This window comes from Pan paniscus, chromosome 18 (genome assembly GCF_029289425.2).
Source record: "Pan paniscus chromosome 18, NHGRI_mPanPan1-v2.0_pri, whole genome shotgun sequence".
Taxonomy (NCBI): domain Eukaryota; kingdom Metazoa; phylum Chordata; class Mammalia; order Primates; family Hominidae; genus Pan; species Pan paniscus.
Genome location: NC_073267.2, coordinates 62,104,663 through 62,125,301, shown reverse-complemented (window position 1 = coordinate 62,125,301; position 20,639 = coordinate 62,104,663).

The window sequence follows — 20,639 nt, the reverse complement described above, 5'->3', positions numbered from 1 at the left end:
AGCAGCCATACTTCAACCACTCATAGACTGTTCAGAGTTCAAACTGCGTTCAAATAAGGCAAACGCTGAGCTGTAACCAATCTGTTTCTGTACCTCACTTCTGATTCCTGTATGTCACTTTACCTTTTTTGTCTATTAATTTATTCTGACCATGAGCCACCATTGGAGTCTCTCTGAATCTGCTGTGATTCTGGAGGCTTCCCGATTTGTGAATCTTTTTATTTTTTTCTCAATTAAGCTTCATCAAATTTAACTTGTCTGAAGTTTTCTTTTAACAATCTGAATGGCTACCCCTGAAACCTCTCCTAGGAAAAGGTCACCACCCACCTAGAGACCATGCCCAGAGTCTTCTGAGAGCTTCTCCATGTCCCTGTGTATTCAGTCCACCCTCAAGTTCCAAACAGTGGGGTGGATTCTTATAGGGGAGGGTAATGGGACCCCCAAGCAGTACAGAATTACCCCTCAAGAGGATGCTAGGCTCAAAAGTGTCTACGTGGCTGAAAGAAGGGGGGTTTTGGAAGAGATACCAACAAATGAAAAACTCTGGGTGACATTGTCTTCTGTCTTGTCTGTTTAATGAGTGGGGGACTGGAGGATGGGAAAAGGAGTTATTTTCTAGTTCCTCATTGAAAACTTCATAACACCAGCTCTTCAAGACAAAGGTACAAAGTAGGAAGGTGTAAAAGGAGTTTTGAAATAATTGGCAGGGAGCCCAAAGAATCAAATGATATTATTACAAAATCCTTCTCCAAGTCTAAGCAATATCCTGGCAGGGCCCAAGTGCTGCAGCTCTGTTTGTTCTGTAGTTGTTTCATTATGTATTTTTATAGATTATTTTTTCCCTCTCTCTCCTGTTGATGGAGGGCACTTAACTATTTATGGGTCTGCTTTAAGGTGATGTTTTAGATTTCCTGCCCAGAATTCTAAGTGATTAGGGGTGAGTGGGGCAAGAAGAACAGGTCACTAGTATGAACTGGGCTTGTAGGGGGGACTGGGGTCAGGCAACAGGAGGGTGAAGCTTCTGGTATCCTCTCTTGAGCCTGGCCAGTGCACATACATTATGTCACCCTACCCAGCTGCTTAAATGCTTTGGTGGTTCCCCACTGGTTCAGGATCTATACCTGAGGCCTTGGTACAGCCTATATGGTCCCCTGGGATCTGGCCCTACCTCTCTTGGCCACTTGATCCCATTTTTCCCATCTTCTCCCATGCTCCAGCCACTCTTGTCTTCTTTCGGTTTCTAAAAGCAGCCATGAGTTCTCCTGAGTCAGGGGTGTGCATATGCTGCTCTCATTGCCTGGAACACTTCCTCTGACCTCATCAGACTGGATGAGTTTCCCATTCTATGGCTTCATGACTCTCCTTCCTAGCCCTTGGTTTCAGTTTGAGTTTCTCAGAAAGCAGAACCAAGATCAAGATTTGTGAGGCACCCCAGCAAATGTAGAGAGGGAATGGTAGAAAAAGTCTGTGAAGGAAGGAAGGAAAGACAATAAGTAGTGTGTTGATGTGTGTTACGGGTGTGGGTAGCTGGGTCCATTCCCCCTAGGCACCCTCTGAGCTGCTCTAGAACAGGGGGCAGGGGCTACCTGCCTGTTTGGAAATAAAGTTGTATTGGAACACAGGCACTTCCACTTGTTCATGTATTGCCAGGAGTATACAGTTGTGACAGAAACCATATAGCCTGCAAAGTCTAAAATATTTATTTCTGGCCCTTTAAGAGAAAGTTGGCTGAATCCTGCTCTGGAACATAACTCAGAATTGTCCTACCAAGAGGCAAGGGAGCTGGGGTTTTTATCCACCGGCTTCCTTCTCTTGTTGGCTGCAAGCAGTTCCTGGGGCTATTGTTTCCCAGCACCTCTGAATGAATGGTTGGTAATAGACATGGAAACTGAGACTCAGGGAGGTTTGGTGCTTTTGCTAAGGTAAAAGAGATCTGTACCTAGACCTTTTAACAACAAACCTTGTGCATTTTCCTTTTTAGAAGACAAACTATCATGAATTGCCTAATGTGTATGAATGATGAATCAGGAAGGAGAAGGCTAGTAAGGGGTTAAGTCATCATGAAGGAGTGGGTTAGGTTGAATAAATGATCTTGTGTAGAAAGAAAAAAATCTAAGGGATCTGCTGAATTGAGTTTTCAGGAAAGACAGGAAAAGGCAGATGCAACTGCACAGAAGGTAGACTGGATGGAGCGCTATGTTCGTGGGGTCCTGGGGTGAGTCATCTCCAGAAAGCAGAAAAGGTATGCAATAAAGGTTGGATAAGTGGAGGAAGTCTGGCCACGGTGAGTCTTGCTTGTGAGACAGCACTGGGTCTTCATCTGAAGAATCAAAGTATCACTCTAGGGAAGTACCTCCCTTAGTTTACTTTTCCAGCAGAGCTGGGATTCTACTGGGGTGGGCCACCTGGACAGGTGTGTACAAGGACCAAGGTACAACAGGAACAGACTCTAACCTACCTGCAAACTCATGCATCTTGATGACTCTGGGTAAATTACTGATTTGCACTGTGGTTCTGTAAATGGCAAAATGAGTCCTGTAGGAGGAGAGTTAGGCAAACTTTGATAAATAACACCTTACATTTTTTGGGTGCTTATCCCACTGTCTCTTCTTCAATATGTTAATAATAATACTATATTAGTAATAATACTAGTATAATAGTAATAGGTAATACTTATTTAGTACTTACCATGTGCCAGGCACTGTCTAAATACTTCATATGAATTAAATTGTACTTACAACCACCTCATGAGGTAAACATTGCTATTATCATTATTTTACTAAGGAAATGAAGTCAATAAGGGGTTAGAACTCAGTCCAACATCAAACAGCTTGTAAGTGCTGGAGCCAGGATTCAAACCTAAGGAGTCTAAGAGCAGATTTGAGTTGCTCCAAACACCATAGAGACCAGCATTTCCTTCCGAAGTCTCCGCTTGGGTCCTCACTTTAAGTAATGATGTTAATCATCATAAAGTCATAAGACATTGTATTTTTGAGTCAGGCCCAGTGCTCTGTGCTCCATGTGAATGATCTTATTGTGTGTCCACAGCAACCCTGAGAAGTCAGAGCTCTTTTCACCTCCATTGTGCAGAGGAGGGAACTGAGGTTTACAGAAATTAAATAACTTGATCAAGGTCAAAGTGCTTAAGTGGTGGAACCCAGGTGAAAACCCAGGTCTGCTCCTCTCCAACTTGACTGCCATAGGTTACTGTAACACACTACCTTGAATGGATGGGGGTGAAATCATACCTATAGGCATTGGTTTGAATTCTCTGATTGTACCCTTTAGTGTATCAGGAAGTGCTAAGTCTATAACTTCCAGGCATAAAAGTTCTCATGAAACAACTTTCCCTTGGGGAAGATTTTACCTTCAATAGCATTTTCTGCCAACACATGAAGGTGGTTGGGAATCCCTGGGTAACTAATGTTGGGACCAAAGTAACTGGGACTAGAATTGCCAGAAGTCATTGTTATAATTAGGGAGCAACAGGGATCATTCCAACAAACATCCTTCCCCAGTCCTCACTGGGCACAGATATTAATTAAGATATTAATCCCAGGGAGAGTTTTAGGGAGACCCTGTTTCAGTTTAGATTACCCCAGAAGTGACTTTGAGCAAAGATTTAAGTGCAAGTAGTTCATTTGGGAGGTGCAGAGGACACTAGTGGGATAGTGGAGAAGTGGTACAAGGAAGACAAGGCAGCCAATAAAACGTGCATTGTTTGTAAGCTAGCAGAGTGGGTGGCTAGAGTCTAGCCCTAGAAGGAAATACTGAGAAACAGTGTACAACACAGGACTCAGAATTATCCCACTCAAGGGGCCAGGAAGCTGGGATGTTTATATGTCAACTCTCAAGACTCATTAGTTGAGGTCTTCTTCCCGGGTTCAATCCCTAGCACTTCTGGTCTGCTCTGCAGGGACAATACAGCCTTCTGCAGACCCAGAAAAGCTCTTCAGAGAGGCAAACACTGGCAGTTGGAAGTCAGCCACCAAACAGCTAGGGGCAGGTGATTCTCTGACAGCATCTGTGGTATCCTTTAGCTATGGCTGAAGACAAATGGTATTTCAATACTTTGGAGGAATCACACCTAGTTTTTCACCTGGGTTCCACCACTTAAACACTTCGACCTTGAGCAAGTTATTTAATTTCTCTAAACCTCAGTTCCCTCCTCTACACAATGGAGGTGAAAAGAGTTCTGACTTCTCAGGGTTGCTGTGGACACACTATGAGATCACTCACATGGAGCACAGAGCACTGGGCCTGACTCAAAAATACAATGTCTTATGACTTTACGATGATTAACATCATTACTTAAAGTGACGATCCAAGAGGAGACTTCAGAAGGAAATGCTGGTCTCTATGGAGCTTGGAGCAACTCAACACTTGCCAAACAATTTAGAGCTGTCAAAAGAATTCAAACTGTATGAGGCATCTACAAGCATTTTCTTCTTTTTCCTCCCCCAAAAGATCAAACATATGCTTGGAGTGGGACATTTCCTTCAATCACTTTCAAAATAACAATTTGTTGGAACATTTGTATTAACCTTGAAACTTGTCCAATCTGCTGAGAAATAAGAAGCTACACTGACATGTATGATAATAAAGTCCCCAACAAACCTGGCCAACAAATGACACATGGACCCTCTCTTTGCACATAATTAAATGATTTTTTAAATGCCAAAAATGATCGGCACACAGAGCTGGTCCTCTCAAGGGGGAGTGTTCATATGGCAAACTGCCAAAAGAGGATGCACTGCTTTGCTTTAATAAAGAGGTAACAGCAACAATATTTTCCTCCTTAGCCATGAGTCAGGTGTGGACTAGCATGTGGGATGGTGAGGGGTCCAAGAGCTAAAGGCCCAAAGGGGCCGAGTGCAGTGGCTCATGTCTGTAATTGCAGCATTTTGGGGGGTCGAGGCAGGAGGATCCCTTGAGTCTAGGAGTTTGAGACCAGCCAGGGCAAGATAGGGAGACTGCATCTCTCCAAAAAAAAAAAAAAAGAAAAAATTAAGTCGAGCGTGGTGGTGTGTGCCTATAATCACAGCTACTCGGGAGGCCGAGGTGGGAGGGTGCTTGAGCCTGGGAGGTCAAGGCTACAGTGAGCTACGATTGCACCACTGCACTCCAGCCTGGGCGACAGTGACCCTGTCTCGAAAAATTAAAAAACAAAAGATAAAGATGCAGAAGGACTACCTGCAGGGAGACATTTCATTGGTGAAGACCTTATGTGCTCAATTAATCAGGTGTGAGAAGGTGGTTGCCTTGTACTTGGTCTCCTGGGAACAGATTTGTATGTGGAAGGCTGGTAGGGGCGTGTTCCTAGGCAACACTCTTGTAAAGAAGTAGGGAAGGCAGCGTCAGGCAAAGGGGGAAACTGATCTCCAATATGGCTACAACTGGTGCCTCTGTCAATCTTATGGGGAGCTCTGGAGCTGAGATGGTCCTTCAGGGTTATCCCATGTTGCGGCAAGGCAGCAGGAAACAATATCTTTTTAAATTTTTTTTATATGTTGTTATTACATTTTGGCAACGTAGGAGAACAGGAATAGAATGTACTTTATTTAACAGCTTTTAGCTACATTTATAACTTGCAGACATCCAGAAACAGGCTATGTGTGCCTCTACTTGTCATCCTGCCCTGGGACCTACAAATGTTGGAGGGAGCATCAAGGAAGGTGTCCAGTCTCAGAAGCTTTGAATTCACATGCGTGATTACCTGTGTGGAGTTAGCACAAGCAAGGAAAGAAAGTTCTGCCATTTTCTGACTATGTGATTTTGTCTGCCAAAAGTGGGCACTGGTTTTATGACCCTCTTTCTCAGATGCAAAAACTGAGGATCAGAGCGCTTTATTCTCTTGCTCAAATCATGCAGCTGTTGGTAAGTGGTAGAGCCAGGACTGAATCTAGACAAACTGATCCCAGTGCCTGTACACTGAACGACTCTGTGTCCAAGGCTGAGCAGGAATTTGATCAATTCTGAAGATGCTTGCACTGGGTCCACCTCTCCACTTTCTGAAATTCTGTTAGAATTTTAAGGCACAAATGTCACCTCCTCCATGAAGCCTTTTCTGATTTTCTTCAGCCATATTTTTTTCTCCATTTAGCTTGTCTTTCTCACACATAAGCTTATGTACCCTGACTAGTATTAAAATTACCTTATATGCATCTCATCTCCCCCCAGGACTTGCATATAATTTCCTTGATGTCAGTGAGCCTGCCATATTCCCATATCTGCATCACTTTATATTAGTTTTTTCTTGCACCATAAGAAATTCTCACAATTTTATCAGTTTAAAACAACAGAGAATGAGAGAAAACATTTGCAAACTACTCATGTAACAGGAGACACATATCTAGAATATACAAGGAACCCAAACAACAGAAAAGAATTTCATTAAAAATGGGCAAAGGACATGAGTAGATATTTCTCAAAAGACATAAAAATGGCCAACAGATATATGAAAAAAATGCTCAACATCACTAATCAGGGAAATGCAAATCAAAACCACAATGAGATATCATCTTACCCCAGTTAGAATGGCTATTACTAAAAAGACAAAAAATAACAGATGTTAGTAAGGAGGTGGAGAAAAGGAAATTCCACATGGTTAATGAGAATGTAAATTAGTACAACCTTTATGGAAAACAGTATGGAGATTTCTCAAGAAAGTAAAAATAGAACTATTGCACAATCCAGCAAGCTCACTACTAGGTATGTATCCAAAGGAAAAAAAATCAATCTATCAAAGGGATACATGCACTTCCATGTTTATTGCAGCACTATTCACAATAACAAAAATATCAAATCAACCTAAGCGTCCATCAACAGATGAATGGATAAAGAAAATATGGTAGAGGTATACAATGGAATACTATGCAGCCACAAAAATGAATGCAACCCATCATTTGAAGGAACTTGGATGGAATGGGGAGATATTATGTTAAGTGAAATAAGCCAGGCACAGAAAGACAAATATTTCATGTTTTCACTCACATATGGCAGCTAAAAACATTGATTGTGTGGAGATAGAGATTGTGTGGAGATAGTGAAATGATAGATACAAGACTAGGAAAGAGGTTGTTTAATGAATACAAACATACAATTAGGCAGAGGGAATAAGTTATAAGATTTGGTAGCATTGTAGGGTGAGTATAGTTAACAACAATGTATTGCATTTTTCAAAATAGCTAGAAGAGGAGACTTGAATGTACCTAACACATAGAAATGATAAATGTTTGAGTGATAGATACCTCAAATACCCCAAATAGAATTACACATTCTTTGCATGTAACAAAATTTCACATGTACCCCATACATATGTACAAATATAATATATCAGAAATAGGTAAAGGGTAAATCTAAAAAATAAAAATAAAAGGTAAAATAATAAAACAACACAAAGTTATTATCTCATAGTTTCTGTGGGTCAGAAGTCTGGGCTCAGAGTCCTCTTCCAAATTCGCTAGTTGGCTGAATTCATTTCCTTGCATTTGTAGGACTAAGGTTCCCATGCTCCTGCTAGTTGTTGGCCAGGAACTGCCTTCAGCTCCTAGAGTCTGCCCATAGTTCCTTGCCACGTGACTCCCATAAGCAGTTCACAGCATGGGTGTTTGCTTTATTCCCAGAGAGCTGGAGTGCATCTCTGTGACTTTTCTGCAACCTGCTGAAGAAAATTTGATTTTAAAGCACTCACATGGTTAGGTCAGGCCCCCAGGATAATCTCCCTTTTGCCATAAAATTTAACAGTCACAGATATGATACAGTTATATTCACAGGTTCAACCCATACTTTAAGGGGGAGGGATTTTACAAGGATGAGGGCCCTTGGGGATCTTATAATTCTCCTACCATACTGTCTACCACCTGAAATCTATCCTGTGAAAGTTTGCAACGTAGTGAGTGATTCCTCATTTAGTTTTCCTCGTTGATTGCACGTGGCATGGAAGCAAAGTGGCATATAAGCAAAGAATAACCCGGGAGCCCCACATTCTTTCAGTCTTGGAGATAAAAGAAGGAACTTATATCAAAGGGGGCAGATGTGATTTTGGTCACTCTTATACCTCGAATTCAATGTTTCCACCAAATAAGTATACAGCTGAGGGGATGCAAGATGATTTTTAAGTGTTGCATAGGCATGATAATAAATAATATTGAAGCACAGGGTGAAAAATTTATTCCCTTCTAATTTCTTTGCCTGTGCCTCATATTACATTGAGGAGAAAGCCTCAGTTTGGTGCCACTATTTCTTTTAAGACCTCCTACATTTGGGAATCTCCCTTTTAACCAAGAGAAGGATGGCTCAGGCTCAGAAACTTAAAGAGGCAACATTAACAAAGTAGCACCGAACAGCGTTTTTGTTTATATTGGGCCCATTTTTAGTTCTTCTTAAATTATGGCCATGACACCAACTTTTACTTATAGTACTGGTAAAGTATTTGCTTATTAAACTTTTAATTAAAGAAAAAAGTCAACATTAATTTAAATAAAATTTTTATGTAAATAATAGTATGGGTGGTTTATGGATATGGCAAAAGTCATTGATATTGGATGTGAATGATGGAAGTTGGGAAAGGATGCTCGAACCCAGGGATAACACTGGCTGCAATACCTGTGCTGGGGCTAAACCTGCAGGTGAGAGTTAAAGGGAGGCTCAATTGCTAGCACTTGGGAAAAGAGTGGGATAAGACCTTGTTAATAGCCTGGGAACTGGGAGCCTGGCTTCTTATCTTAGCTCAGCCATTTACCAGCTGTGTGACTTTGTGCAACTTTGAGCATTCACTTTCCAGTCTGGACTTGTAGGGTCCTCATTGTGAAATAAGGAGTTTGGATCTCATGGTCTCCACTGTTCCTTGGAACCATGATGTTTTATGATTCTGTGAATGAGGCAGGCCATTATAGTCATTTTGACCCAATTTTAATATGTCGTTACGAAAAAAAACCCTCTTCATAGCTGATCACGTAAAGCGGGGTTTTTCAACCTCTGCACTATTGACATCAGGGGCTCAATAATTATTTGTTGTGGGAGCTGTCCTGTATGTTGTAGGACGTATAGCAGCAACCGTGGACTCTACCTGCACATAGCAGCCTACCAGTGGTGACAACCAAAAATGCCTCCGGATATTGCTAAATATCTCCTAGTGGGCAAAATTGCCCTGGTTGGAAATCGCCAGTTTAGTGAAAACTCGCCTGTTTTTGTGCGGCATCTGTTCCATTGGTTCTAATGGTATAATGCTACTCAAACTCCACCAGCAATTCTTTTAGTCTGCAAATTGCCTTCCATGGAGCAATAGGAGACACTAGGCCACTGGATTTATCAATTGATTCATTGATTAATTCACTCATGAATCATTTATTTCGCATGTACATATTGAACACCAGGCATACAATGGCGAACAAGAACTTTCAAGAACCCACAACTGGCCACCATTGATTTACGCATCATTTCTTGCAAAACATATTAATGTATTACTTGTGTGCCTATTCTACATCTAACACGTATTTCTTGCATTTCTAGTTTTTATCAAGCACTATGATGAAATACTGACACAATAAACAGAACACACATGCTACATGCCTTTAAGAAGATTCCAGTGTGCAAGGCATTCTGCTAGACATTGGTTGGCACTCGACTATAATGAACGCATATGAATATGATGGATTGAACGCTACTTCAAGTAGGCTTCAATGCAGTGAGGACAATCAGGTGCACATCTAATCGAGTCTTTAGGAAGACAAGAAATGGAGAGATTCCTTCTTGGGAGGAGAGAACTCTGCCTACTCTGGCTGGGGAGAGTACATAGACCTTTCTGGATGCATTTGAACTGATTAATTAAATACAACATTTGTAAAGTGTTACTATATACCCCTTTGAGAGATGAAAAAACTTCTTCAGAAGGTTAAAGAGGTTGTCTAAGCTTACCTAGTGGAACACAGTAAATGAAGGGAGGGGTAGGGGAAGGAACTCAAATCCAGGCCTATCTATCAGGCACCAAAGCCCCATGAATGTGTTTACATTGACAGCCAGATACTAAAGGGTGTGGGGAAATTTCTCAGAGAAAGACAGATAGAAGTTATAGAAGTGTGAGGAAGCAACATCAGTAACTAAACATCTACAGATAATCATCACTAAGAAGGCTGTGTAAAAGTAAACATATGACTCTTCCTGGTTTCAGGAGTCTAGGCTTTCCAAAAATCCAGTCCAGTGAGAAAGACATGACATGGCTGAGATGGAGAGAATATGAGGTGGCCACAGCAGAAAAGTTGAGAACAATTTGAAAGAGGAAAATTTGTGGCCAAATTCAAGGTGAGCTGCGTGGGACCTTGCTTAGTATTATCTTGCTTTTGTTGTTTTAGATCTTTGAAACCCTCTTTATGAAACCTATGAAAGTAAACTTTTTCTCATTCTTACTTTTTTAGTCTTGGTTTTTCCCCAAAATTCACTTGGAAAACAAATCCAAATCTCAAAGACTTTCCCCATTACTGGAGAAAGAAATCTCTGCAAGCTCTTTACTAGTCTCACTACTGAGTGAACTGTCTTACCACAGAGGTCATTTTACACATTTGGCTAAGGAGCAGGGGAATATTTTCAGTACATGCTGTACATAAGTGAAGCATGGGTTTCCACGACATGATTTTATGTCTATTTGCTGCCCTTCCCCAGTGATTTGTGATTTTTTCATAAATAATACAAAATCTGAGGGCAAATGAAGTAATTTTTATCTTGTTCCATCAAAGGATTTCTGTTGAAGTGAGTCCTACTCTTTTTTTTTTTTTTTTTTTGCTAATGGTCTTTAAATATCTTGAGAGACTAGTTATGTCTAGCCACAAATGCCATAATGCTAAATAGAAATTACCCAAGAATTCTATTACAGTGTGGGTCTTTAAAATGTAATAAGGTAGAACATTCGGAAGAGATCGTATTATAGCTGCATTGTTACAAATTGTCAACTTTTCAATCTTTGAGAATTGAACCTTTGGGAAACTCACTGTACTTACCTTGATGGGCTCCAAAGAACAATAAGTACTAATGCTGATGTGGGTTTCTTTTGGAAAAAAGCAAAGCAATTAATCAAAATGGGTATGTCTGTGTCTCTACTAGAATATAGGCTCAATGAGGTCAGGGAGAGGGGCTTTAGTATCTCTCATAGCACTTGGCATAGTCACTTGTATTATGGGGTGCTGGTACTGCCTGGGTATCTGTATTTAAAAGATGCAGTGATTTTCCAACCAGTTGCAAAACATTTGGTAGTTTGAAATTAGCCATAGTAGGAATATTTACTTCATAGAAGTTGGTAAACACTACCAACCAGGGTTTTTTTGTGTGTGCGTGTGTGCGTTTGTGTGTGTACTTGGTTGGTTTGTTTTGTTTTGAGAGCTGGTTTACCAGCACACTGAAGCATATAATCCAGTACCCAGGAACTGTTTGCTCATTTACAATTTAGAAGCCTCCATTTTGGGGAAATAACAACAATGAAATCCTAAACTAATGGTCAATTTAGTTAGAATTTTTTCCTTTGTTGCCTGGAACTCACTCTGTACTTCACTTCTCCCTCAATAACTTTGTTTCACACTATGTGTGAAGAGACTAGGGTAGAGAATTATCACAATTTTCCAAACATAAAAAATACTTGTCATATAGGCTATGTCTATGCAAAGAAAGCATTTCCAACTTTACTATATATTATACTCTGTTCACACTCTTTCCTCTTTAGAATTAATACTCTGATACGTCCCTCATTGTAATTAATACTCTGATTCTATTTTGGAACTCAACAGTACACAAATCACTTTCCCAGGAACCAAAGGATGCTTAGCATGACTAAGAACTAGTTTATGCTGTTTGATATTCCTTATCTGGCAGGAGGAAGAGACGATAGCATTTGAGAGAATCTGGGTATGGCCACTGTTATCTTGTTACCCTGATGTGTGGAGTCAATATCCACAGGAAGTGATAGGTCAGGGCCAGGGTCACCTCTTAGAGCTAGAACAAAAAGCATGAGACAAGGTGTAAAATCAAGTAAGGTATAGATCAGGGAGTGTCAATGCAAGAAGATTTGGTGGGGATGGTGGGGAGCTGGACTCAGTAATTCTAGAACCGAAGTCTGGGCAATGAGATAATTCCAGTATTGAGCTGTAGGCATGGGAATGGCAGTTGTTCCAGTCCTGGTGACTGTGGGCATGGGTGTGTTGAGACCATGGAGCAGGACATTAGTAAAACCTATGACTGCAAGGGGCTTGCAGCTGGCTTGAAGAGCCATTAAATATGCAGGAAAATGGATCTTATAATGGAGTCAAAAGAAGAAAGTGTTAAGTATGTGGCAAGGATTGAAATGCAGCACATCTCTGGATTAATGACTTCAAGGATGAGGTAGGATTTTAAATGGTCTTCAAAAGATGGGTAGAAAGAGGCAGTAGGTGAAAATGGTTTGAGTAAGCACAAATGAGAAAAATGCTTAATGTGATATTGGCAGATGAGGATGGTACCCGACTGACTGGAGTATAGGAAGATTTACCATGGCTACGTTTGGATAGTTACAGGTTTTGGTTAATAGGGTCACCAAAACATTGATTTTTATTAAGAATTAAAATGCCATAACATTTTAAATGTTAAAAGAACACAAAAACATATACTTGAGAATGAAACTAGATTCAACAAAACTGTGTTATCTAAAGTCCTTAAATGTGTGCACTTCATCGTGATCAACATTTTTTGTACACTTTACACATTTCTGAAGACTAAGTTGGAGGATACCAAGATAAACCATACATGGTTTTGCCTTAAAAGGGTAGGGGAGAGAGAGCTAATATATGGGTGATGGCAACACAATGAAAATCATAAATGCTTTTAGGAGGAATATGGATAAAACACTGCAGACATTATTTTTAAAATTCTTTAAATTGTCACATAATAATTGTACATACTTACAGGGTACACAGTGATGTTGCAATACATATGATGTATAGTGATGAGATTAGGGAAATTAGCATATTCATAATCTCAAACATTTATCACTTCTTTGGGCTGAGAACATTCAATATCCTCCTTCTAGCTACTTGAAACTATGTAATATATTATTGTTAACTCTAGTCATCCTACAGTGCTATAGAACACTGAAACATTCCTCCTATCCAATTGTAATTGTGTATCCTTTAACAAATCTCCTTATTCCTCCCCTTCCCCCACTCTTCCCAGCCTCTGGTATCATCTATTCTTTTTTAGTTGTATAAGATCAACTTTTTTAAAGCTTCTATATATGAGTGAGAACATGCAATGTTCAACTTTCTGTTCCTAGCTAATTTCAATTAATGTAATATCCTCTAGTTCCATTCATGTTGCCAAAAATGGCAAGATTTTTGGCATTCTTATTTTATGGCTGAATAGTATTCCACTGTGTATCTACGCCACAGTTTCTTTATCTATTCATCTGTTGTTGGACACCTAGGTTGATTCTATATCTTGGCTATTGTGAATAGTGATGCAATAAACATGGGAGTACAGGTATCTCTTCTAAGTACTGATTTTCTTTCCTTTGGATAAATGCCCAATAATGGAATAGCTGGATCATATGGTAATTCTATCTGTAGATTTTTGAGGAAACTCCATACTATTCTTCATAGTGGCTAAACTAATTTACATTTCTACCAACAGTGTATAAGAGTTCCCTTTCTCGGCATTTTCTCCAGAACTTGTTATTTTTCGTCTTTTTGATAATAGCCATCCTAACTGGGGTGAGATGATACTTCATTGTGGTTTTGATTTGCATTTCCCTGATGATTAGTTATGTTGAGCATTTTTTTCATATATTTGTTGGACATTTGTATGTCTTCTTTGAGAACTGCCTATTCAGATAATTTACTCATTTTTAAATTTTATTGTTTGTTTTTATGCTGTTGAGATGTTTGAGTTTCTTGTATATTCTGGATATTAATCCCTGGTCAGATGAATAGTTTGCAAATGTTTTCTCCCATTCTGTAGGTGGTCTTTTTACTCTATTGATTGTTACCTTTGCTGTGCAGACACTTTTTAGTTTGATATAATCTCATTTGTTTATTTTTGTTTTTGTTGGCTGGGCTTTTGAGGTCTTAGTCATAATTTTACCCCAAAACCATGTCCTGAAGCTTTTCCCTTTTGGTTTATTCTAGTACTTTTATGCTTTTGGGTCTTAGGATTAAGTCTTTGATTCATTTTGAGTTGATTTTTGTATAGGGTGAAAGGTAGAAGTCTAGTTTCATTCTTCTGCATGTAAATATCCAGTTTTTCCAGCGCTATTTATTGAAGAGACTATCCTTTCTTCAGCATACGTTCTTGGTGCCTTTGTCAAAAATCAGTTGGCTGTAGATAGGTGGATTAATTTTGGGGGGTCTCTATTCTGTGCCATTGGTATAAGTTACTGTTTTTATGCTAGTATCATGCTGTTTTGGTTACTACAGCTTTGTGGTAATTTTGAAGTCTAGTAGTGTGATGCCTCCAGCGTTTTTCTTTTTGCTCAGGATTGCTTTGGCTATTTGGGGTCTTTTCTGGCTCTATACAGATTTTAGAATTTTTTTTGGTTTCTCTGAAGAATGTCATTGGTATTTTGATAGGGCTTTCATTGAATCTGTAGATTGCTTTGGGTAGTATGGTCATTTTAAAAATATTAATTCTTCCAGTCCATGTTTTTCTATTTGTTTGTATCCTTTTCAATTTCTTTCATCAGTGTTTTGTAGTTCCACTTGTAAAGGTCTTTCACCTCCTTGGTTAAATTTATTCCTATGTATTTTATTATTTTTTGCAGCTATTATAAATCAGATTAACTTCTTGATTTCTTTTTCAGCTAGTTCATTGTGTATACAAATGCTACTGATTTTTGTACATTGATTTTGTATCTGGCAACTTAACTGAATTATCTTTTGTATCTGGCAAGTTAACTGATAACTTATCAGTTCTAAGACTTTTTTGGTACAGTCTTTAGTTTTTCTCTGTACATAAGATGATGTCATCTACAAACAAGGAAAATTTGACTTCTCCTTTCCAATTTGGATGCCCGTTATTTCTTTCTCGTGCCCAACTGCCCTGGCTAGAACTTCCAGTACTATGTTGAATAGAAGTGACATCCTTGTCTTGTTCCAGTTCTTAGAGGACCTTTAACTTTTCCCCATTCAGTATGATGTTAGCAGTGGATCTGTCACATATGGTCTTTATTATGTTGAAGTACTTTACTTTTTTTTTGTTGTTTTGTTTTTTTGAGATGGAGTCTTGCTCTGTCACCCGGGCTGCAGTGCAGTGGCGCGATCTCGGCTCACTGCAAGCTCCGCCTCCCAGGTTCATGCCGTTCTCCTGTCTCAGCCTCCTCAGCAACTGGGACTACAGGCACACGCCGCCACGCCTGGCTAATTTTTTTGTATTTTTAGTAGAGACGGGGTTTCACCATGTTAGCCAGGATGGTCTGGATCTCCTGATCTCGTGACCTGACTGCCTCTGCCTCCCAAAGCGCTGGGATTACAGGCGTGAGTCACCACACCCGGCCAAAATACTTTACTTCTATACCTGATTTATTGGGAATTTGTATCACAAAGGATGTTGAATTTTATCATAAGCGTTTTCTGCATCTATTGAGATGCATATGGGTTTTGTCCTTCATTCTATTGATGTAATGTAAGATGTTTATTATATGTTCAGCCATCCCTGCATTCCTAGGATATTCCGCTCGATCTTGAACTATTATCTTTTTGATGTCTTATCAGATTTGGTTTGCTAGTGTTGAAGATTTCTGTGTCTATGTTTATTAGGGATGTTGCCCTTTAGTTTTCTATTTTGTCGTGGGTTTCTCTGGTTTTGGTATCAGGATTATGTTATCCCTGTAAAGTGGTTGGAAAGTATTCCTTCCACTCAAGTTATCCGAAATATTTTGAGAAGATTGGTATTAATTTTTCTTTAAAGTTTCAGTAGAATTTAGCAGCAAAACAATTGGTTCTGGACTTTTCTTTTTTGGGAGACTTTTTATTACTGATTCAATCTCATGACTTGTTATTGGTCAGTTCAGGTTTTCTATTTCTTCTTGATTCAATCCCGGTAGGTTGTATATGCCTAGGAATTTATCCATTTCTTCTAGGTTTTTAAATTTATTGGCATATAGTTCATCATAGTTGTCTACATAACACTTTGTATTTCTGTGGTATCCATTGTGACATCTTCTTTTCATTTTTTGTTTCATTTATTTAGCTCTTCTCTTTCTTTCTCAGTCTAGCTTATGGTTTATCAATTTTATCTTTCCCAAAAACCGTTTTTTATGTGTTTTTGGTTTTTTTGTATTTTTTTAGTTTCAATTTCATTTATTTATCTCCAGATCTTTATTATTTATTTACTCCTACTAGTTTTTGGTTTAATTTTTCTTGCTTCTCTAGTTCCTTGAGATGTATCATTAGGTTGTTTATTTGAAATTTTTCTAGTTTTTTTTTTTTTTAAATGTAGGCATTTGTTTTTAAGAGGTCTCTTGCCTCTTTATACTGCTTTTGCTGTGTCTCATAGGTTTTGGTATGTTATGTTTCTATTTTCATTTGTTTCTAGAAATTTTTAAATTTTATTCTTAATTTCTTCCTCCACCCACTAGTCATTCAGAAGTATGTTGTTTAATGTTCAAGTATTTGTAGTTATATATATTCCTCTTGTTATTTCTTTCTAGTTTTATTACATTCTGGTTTGATAAGATACTTGATATAATTTTGATTTTGAAAAATTTTTTGAGACTTGTTTTGTGTCCTAACATATGGCCAATTCTGGAAAATGTTCTATGTGTTAATGAAAATAATGTGTATTCTGCAACTGTTGGGTGAAATCTTCTATAAATATCTGTTAGGTACATTTGGTCGATAGTACAGTTTAAATTCAATGTTTCTTTGTTGATTTCTGTCTAGATGATCTGTTCAAAGCTGAGAATAGGATGCTTTGTTGAGTAGGATGCCAAAGTCTTCAGCTATTATTGTATTAGGGTCTATATCTCCCTTTAGATCTAGTAATATTTGCTTCATATATCTGGGTGCTCCAATGTTGGATGCATATATATTTACATTTCTTATAGTTGCTTGTCAAATTAATCCCTTTATTATTATATAATGTCCTTCTTTGTTCATTTTTACAGCTTTTGACTTAAAGTCTGTTTTGTGTGATATAGATATAGTTACTCCTGCTTGCTTTTGGTTTCCATGTGCATGACATGCCTTTTTCCATCTCTTTACTTTCAGCCTAGCTGTGTCTTTACAGATTAGGTTGAGTTTCTGATAGGCAGCAAATAGTTAGGTCTTGTTTATTTGTCCATTTAGCCAGTCTGTATCTTTTAAATGAGAAATTTAATTCACTTACATTTAAGGTTATCACTGATAGGTGAAGACTTATCCTTGTCATTCTATTCATTTTTTTCCTGGTTGTTTTGTACATCCTTTGTTCCTTACTTCCTCTCTTATTGTTTATTTTTATAATTGGGTGGGGATTTTGTAATGAAAAGGTTTGATTCCTTTCTCTTTCTCCTTTGTATATGGGATCTACCAGGGAGTTTTATGGTTTAACATTCTCTCATGATGATGGTTATCAGTTTTTCACTTCCAGATGTAAGACTCTTCTGAAAATTTCTAATAAGGCCAGTGTAATGCTGATAAATTCTTTTTTTTTTTTATTGTGAAAGATTTTATCTCTCTTTCATTTCTAGAGGACAGCTTTGCTGGCTGTAATATTCTTGGTTGGTAGCTTTTATTTCTCCCTTCAGTGCTTTAAAGATATCATTCCCTTCTCTCCTGGCCTGTAAGGTTTCTGCTGAGAAATCTGCTATTAGTCTAATGGAGATTCCCTGTTATATGACTTGATGCTTTTCTCTTGCTGCTTTGAGAATTCTTTGTCTTTGCCTTTTTTTTTTTAATTTTCTGAGACAGGGTCTCACTTTGTCACCCAGGGTGGAGTGCAGTGGTGCTATCTCAGCTCACTGCAACTTTGACCTCCCAGGCTCAAGCAATCTTCCCACCTCAGTCTCTCAAGTATTTGGAACTACAGCCTTGCCCCACAATGCCCAACTAATTTTTCATGCTTTTTGTAGAGACAGGGTTTTGCCATGTTGCCCAGGCTGGTCTCAAACTCCTGAGCTCAAGCAATCTTCCTGCCTTGGCCTCCCAAAATGCTAAGATTGCAGGCATGAGCCGCCACACCTGGCTGTCATTCACTTTTGACAATTTGACTATAATGTGCCTCAGAAAGAATCTGGTTTGGTTTAACCTATTTGGAGTTCTTTGAGAATCCTGAAACTGGATATCCATCTCTCTCCCCAAACTTGGGAAGTTTTAAGCTAATGTTTCCTTAAATATATTTTCTATCCCTTTTCTCTTCTCTTTTCCTTCTACAACACCCATTAGTTTTAAGCTAATACTTCCTTAAATATATTTTCTATCCCTTTTCTCTTCTCTTTTCCTTCTGCAAAACCCTCTTTTCCTTCTGCAACACCCTCTTTTCCTTCTGCAACATGTGAATATTTGTTTGCTTAATGGTATCCCATACATCCTGTATGCTTTCTTTCTTTATTCTTTTCTAAGTATTCTTTTTTTCCTTTTCTTTTTTATCTTCCTGTGTTATTTCAAAGACCTGTCTTCAAGTTTAGAAATTTTTTCTTCTGCTTGGTCTAGTCTGTTGTTGAAGCTCTTGATTTTATATTTTATTTCATTCTTTGAATTCTTCAGCTCTAGGAGTTCTGTTTGACTCTTTTTAAAAATGGTTATCTTTGTTGAATATCTCATTCAAATCATGAATTGTTTTCCTTATTTTGTTGAATTGACTATTTGTATTATAGATAACCTTGTATCTCATTAAATTTTCTTAAGATTATTATTTTGAATTCTTTTTCTGGCATTTTCTATATTTCCTTATGATTAGGGAATTATACTGGAGAATTATTGTGTTCCTTTGGAGGTGTCATTTTTCTTTGTTTTTTCATGTTTGATGTGTTGCTACCTTGATTTCTGTGCATCTGGTGTAAAATTGCCTCTTTCAATTTATGGAGTAGGTTTCATAGGGAAAGATTTATTTGTGTAAATAGGTCTTGGGGTGTCAGTTTGGTGAGGTGTGTCAGCTTTGGTTCCAGGTGGATGCAGTAATGTAGTCTTCATGTTTGTTTCTTCAGCTGTAATTCATGCTACCGACATTTGCAAGTGTCTTAGTGGCCTAGGCTGAGAGAGTTTGTGGCAATGATGGTGTGGGTTCATGAGGGTTACGCTTGCCAGGCTATTTCTCAGGTTGGAGGTGCATGTGTACACACAGTGGGTTGGCCCACTTGGAGCTGGGGTTGGGGAGCTGGGGTTATTATTCTGAACAGCAGCATGCATGTGCACATGGCTGCTCAGCAGGCCTGGGGGCGTGCCTGCCAGGAGGGGCCCATGAGGATGTTTCTCAGGCCTGGGACTCGGGCACACAGCTGCTCAGTTGTATGTTTCTTAGGCCTGAGACATGAACACACAGCTGCTCAGCTGCTCAGGGGTGTGTTTGGCAGGGTGGGCTGTGGGGTTGTTTCTCAGGCCCAGAACATGGCTGCATGGCTTGTCAGCTGTCATGGGTACATGTCTTCTGGAGGTGGTCCATGGGATTCTTTCTCAGACCTCAGATGGGGCTGCATAACTGCTTGGCTGACCTGAGATGTGTCTGCTGGGGTGACCCATGGGGCTCCACAGGCTTGGAACATGAATGCAAAGCTGCTCAGCCTGACTGGGGGGCTGTCCCTGCTGCGGGTGGCCCACAGGGCTGTTTTTCAGGCACAGGACGTGGGCTCACAGCTGCTCAGCCAGTGTGGGGGCTGGCCCACTGGGGGAAGCCTTTGAGGGCTGTTTCTCAGCCTCAGGATGCAGGCACAGAGCTGCTTGGCTGGCCTGGGGCAAGTCTGCCGGGGCAGCCCACATAGCTGGTTCTCTGCTGTTTGCAGTTGTAGGGCCACTGGGCAGGCCAGGGGCTTGTCTGCAAGGGGTGGGGCACCACAGAGCTATTTCTGAAGTTCTGGACATGGGCACATAGCTGTTCTACTGGCCTGGGAGCCTGTTGGTGGCTTGAAGGCTTGGGGGCCTCTCTAGCTTGGGAGAGGACATACAGCAGTTTGGCCCACTCAAGGGCAGGTTAGCCCTGGCACTAACAGACTGTTCCTCTAGCTGGAACTGAGAATGGCAGAAGTTGGTTTTCCTGTGGTGCAGGACCTGAGCCACAGCCAATCCTGGGCCCAGGCTCTGTGCTACGGGGCTCGTGGTGTTCAGCCACCAGTGTGGGTTTGGCCGAATAAAGATGGAACCCCAGGACTGGAGAGGTGAAGTGGCTATTGGCCCCTAGAGGCGGGCACACTCCAGAGTGGGCTCTGGTCTCAAGAGAGTGATGTGCTGCAGCAGCTTGGCTCACAGAAGGTGGGTAGAGAGTGGGGAGTGTGCACACCTTGTGCTCCTAATCTGGGACAACGCAGCCGCATCACTTCTTGGCAGTTCTTCAGACTGGGCTGAGGGCTTGTGAGGACTGTGGGATTCTCCTTTGTTAAGGACTGTAGTGTTTGCAGTGGCAATGGGGGCTGGTAGAGTTCTTCTGCTTACCTTTTCCCTGCCATGGGAAGTCACTCCTGACTCTGGGCAGATCCAATCCAGGTGTCTGCAGAGGCT